Source organism: Papaver somniferum, chromosome 4 (assembly GCF_003573695.1).
Source record: "Papaver somniferum cultivar HN1 chromosome 4, ASM357369v1, whole genome shotgun sequence".
Taxonomy (NCBI): domain Eukaryota; kingdom Viridiplantae; phylum Streptophyta; class Magnoliopsida; order Ranunculales; family Papaveraceae; genus Papaver; species Papaver somniferum.
The window spans coordinates 41,118,745-41,123,603 of NC_039361.1; positions in this window are offsets into that span (position 1 = coordinate 41,118,745).

Genomic DNA, 4,859 nt, shown 5'->3' on the forward strand with positions numbered 1-4,859 from the left:
CTAGCAAATAATAAGTTAGGGGGTATTTGATAGACGCATTTATGTGTCTATTTTGTTCTCAATGTTCTGTATTGTTAGACTCGATTATGTACTTATTGTGTTATTTTTTGTTCTTGTAGGAAATTTTAGAGAAATAAGCCCTTGCGGCGAAATGGGCTCAAAAAGCAGTGTTTTACACCCCGGAGAAATGTACCGTAGGCACCCCAGAAATGCACCGGAAGCGTCCCAGAAATGTCCCGGAGGAACCCAGAAAAAATTATTATTTCCACCCCAATTGATATTCGCACCCCAACACTCTGGATAAGGGGCACCTTGTTCAACAATTTTAATTTGTGTTTTTGGCGGGGAATGAAGTTTTCAACTGGCAGAATTTTGATTGTCAAAATGAATGGGTTAGAGTGCGATTCAATTGCTGAAAATTGGCAGAAAGATGTGATTTGGCATAAGGAACAAAGTTTGGGTGGTGGTTTAGATCAAATTTGGCTGGAATACGTGTTTTGATTCTCGAGTTCAAAACAGGGCAAGCATGCACTGGAGGATGATAATCACGCGTCATGGAGAGTTATGGACGTGTTCTGATGATGTTGAATGGATCGAGCATCACTTTGGGTCGTGAAGAATAGATTTGGAGCGTGGAGGGAGGAAGTTTACGCAAGAAATTCCAAGTTTGGTAAGAAAATATTCGGAAAATATTGTTATTCACTGCCCGCATAATGAAGAATTATATTGGAGTTATTGGCGAGATTTGGAGCTGTTGTTGGGTATAAATAGGCTCTTTGAGTCTACTAGAGAGGGTGTCGAGAGTTTGGGGTCTAGAGGAGATCCAGAGAAGCAGAAATCAAGAGTTGATGAAACTCTGTTGCTGTTGCTGCTGCTGATGAAGAACACCAAGAACACGAAGAACGGACTTGCGGAAGCAGTCGTTTTTCTACAGTAATAACGACTCACAGCTGTGGGTCGTACATCAGGCAGTCTTATTTTCTACAGTGTTTGCGACACAGCTGCAGCAGTCTTATTTTGTCACTGAGGGTCGTAGGTCTCTGGTTTTATTGTATTTCTCATATTCTCATCATTTGTAAACCATTTTTGAGCCATAATAAATTATTTTGAGAGCATTTTTACTATGATGAGCTAAATCCCTCGTAACCAAGGCAATGGAGGAAGCTATTCATGCAACATAAATGAGTAACTATTTCATTTAATTATATAATTCACCTAATCGCTGCTTTTGCAGAGTTTTAAATTATTTGAATGATTGTCTTAATTATTTGTTATTCAGTTTGATGGTTATGCTTGGTTTAATCTCTTGATAATCTATGCTTAAGGTTTACAAATAATGTTTGAGAATCTGTATGATTGATAGTGAATTAAAGATAAAAGAGGACTTAAGAATTGAATAGAGTTTTGAAATATTTATCTTTTGCATAATAGTGGAATCTAGTGTCTTGGTTACCTATCGCACCCATTGTTAATAATTTTGTATATAATTTTATTAAATCTTTAAATTTAATCTTCACAAGTCCGAGAGTTTGAACCTCATTACTACAACCCACGAAAAATCATTAATCACATACTGCGGGGTATTGAACATATCAAGAAATATAGCATCTGGGAAGTTGGTGATGTGGCTTCCATAAACATCTGGGAAGATAGATGGCTACCATCTAGGGAAGAGATTCTGGAAAATTATTTTCTTCAAAGAAACAAAACCATAACACTTATGTCTGAGTTAATCGACTCAGACACTAAAAAGTAGAACTTTGAACTGATACAATCCTTGGTTGATGACTCAGTAGTACATGAAATTATAACTATTGGACTTTATAATACAAATGAGGGAAGGCTGAAAAGAGACGAACTAAGATGGACATTAACAAACAACGGAGAATTTTTTGTAAAATCTCTATATGCAAAACTTATAAATCCATTAAATATAATTTCTAACAAAACAAAAAGGTTTTGGAAAGGATTACAGAGCATGGATACCTTTCAAAGAATAAAATTGTTTATCAGAAAATGTATGCAAGATGATTTTACTAACAAGACAAAAGTTGGGATCAATAGAAAACAAATATGTGTTCTGTGATGATGTTGTGGAATCCACATATCACCTTTTTTTATTGCGGGTATGCAAAAGCTGTTTGGAATCTACCTTCAATGGATTCACAGGGACCACCTCCTAACTCAACCTCTGTTAATATTTCTTTCTTAGATAAAGATAATGAATGGGTAACAGGAGATTTGAATTCCATCTTAATGGAACTAGAAGCTACCAAGTGCTGGTTTATTTGGAAGGAAAGGTGTCCTATAATTTTTGAAAAAAAATCTAGAACACCTGACCAGTTAACCTTAGATATTTCAAGACACTATACTTACTGGAATCCAATGAGTTTGAATAGTTTGACTGAAATACACTACAGAATTATAAAACCCATTCCGCATTGGAACTTACCAAGCGTAAATAATTTCAAGTTAAACTGCGATGCATCTTGGTTATTTGAAAACACAAATGCAGGTTTTGGTTTCATTCTTCGCTACTGGAAAGGCACTTTCAAGGGAGCAGAACTAAGCACCTTTAGGACTTCCACATATGAAGAAGTAGAATCTCTAACTCTGTTGCAGGTAACTAAATGGGACATCTTAAATAACTTACAACATTTGGTCATAAAAGGAGATAATTAGGAAACAATTAGGTATCCACACGGCAAAGTTTCATCAATCCAATGGTGAAGTCTAGCCATTCTTGAAGAAATAAAGAATTTAGCGTAAAAATTAGTTTCTTTTTCGGGTATCCATTATATAGACAGAAAAGCAAACATAGTGGAAGATTTGTTGGCAAAGAAAAGAAGGAAGAGCAACACTGCAGTTTTTTGGATAAACCAAGGTCCCCTATTTTTAATTCCTACATTGGCTTTCGACACATTCAAAGCTTATGAAGCATGTAATCTGAATAACATTCATGTCTCAGTTTCAGAGGAAGTTAATTTAACAAATTCAGTCCTCGGAAGAACAACTCATTCTGAGTTTGTTTCAAATGAGACTGAATCTAATAATTAGCAAACTCTGCTTTTAGTAATATATCCTTATTTTCAAAAAAAGAAAAAATACTTTCTTTTCTCAATATCATCTCGAGCATTAGTTTTACCCTCTTTATTTATGTTGGTGGCTTTGATTTATACTACCAAATTTTATTTTTTCCAAACTTTCTTTCTTAGTTTTCCAAATTTTGTTCTACTGTTCTCAAGCATGTTGCATAGATTGATTCTCCTTTAAGGATTTCTTTCTTTCTGGTAGGAAACCTCAAGGATTCTAATGAAGCCTTATCCTTTTTAGGAAACCTTTATGGAGATCTAAAGTCTCCATGGATCTCTTAATGTTTTGTTCTAAGAAGTTTAACTATGTTTTGAATTTCAATAGTGTGTTTCCTGACTATCTATTGGGTTCCATGTGGATTTCTATGATATGTTTTCCTTCCATCTCTGGGTCCTATATGGTCCTCTTTCTGATGACCTTTTATTGTTATTTGTGAGACCCTGGCTTAGGGTTCTTTAAACTCCCTATGAAAGTCCATCTTTTTTATCTTAAAATATTTATAGATTCAATCTAGAGAAAGTATCCTAGAAGCATCAGGGTCATCATGGTATTTCATAACCAATTAGTCCAACAAGCACATGCATTCTGAAATAAAATTAGCTTAAACATAACAACATCCATTCCCATCAACTTTGACCCCTTACTAGTCTTTAACACATAAGAGTAACACTTAAAATAAACATACACAAGCATTAACATAACTAGTAAAAGAAATCAAACAGATGGAATAACACTTGCTTCTCCCTCTGGTGCTCTTCTGCTAGTTTTTCGGTGTCCTTTGGATTTTTTTTATAATGCCCCTTTCCTCTCTTGCAAATACTTAGTTTGCTTCATCTGAATATATCTGTAATCCATACCGAGAGGTATTTCACAACGGAAAATCGGTACATCAATAGGTTCACCTTTTTCTAGCTTTGCTTGAAAGTTAGCTCCTTCATCCAATTTTCTCTTCTCCTCCTTGATTATGTTGCAATCATCCAAAATATTAGCCTGCATGGGATGCAAAAAGGCTTCAAAATAGCACCTAGAAAAGTAATAACACTGAATCTGATGTAATTGCTCTTCCCTGCACCTCATAACCTTAGTGGATGAAACCTATGCATCTTTTGGTACCCTAGAATGATCACAAGCCGCAGTTTTTCTTAATCTATTTCTATAATGCTTAAAGTTTTCTCTAGACTCTGAAAATGATTAATTATTTCATCTTCTAGTCTCTTTATTTTATTTTAAGTCCTCTCAGCGCATAAATTGCCCCGCTTATTCCCATAAACCTTTAATTTGATTCTTATCCCTACGAGAAACTCCATAGAGGGCAAGTCTCTTCAGTTCCATCATGTCTGTCTGCATGCCTAAGTCGTGTGGCATATGAGCGGGCATTTTGCAATTTATGTGCCGATACACGATATTTGAATATCTTCTGATTTAAAGGCCTAATGGCATTTCTAGTAATAATCCCAGACAATCCATGTACTACACTATTTTTTTTACGCTGCTTTATAATTTCAAATTTCTATCAAGTTTGATTTGGATGGTCTGACCTAGTTATGTTACTTCTCTCAAAACCTAGTATTGTCATCACCTCACAAAAACCAACAGGCAACCTCGTCACATACCTTTGAACATATTTTATTATATCAAAGGAAAAACCTGTTAGCAGTAGACTGGAACACATTCTGGTTTTTCTAGTACGACAGCTACACCTCAATCACGGGAGGGTTTAAGTTTTTGATAGATTTCTTTTAGCCGCTTATTTCATAGATTCTTAG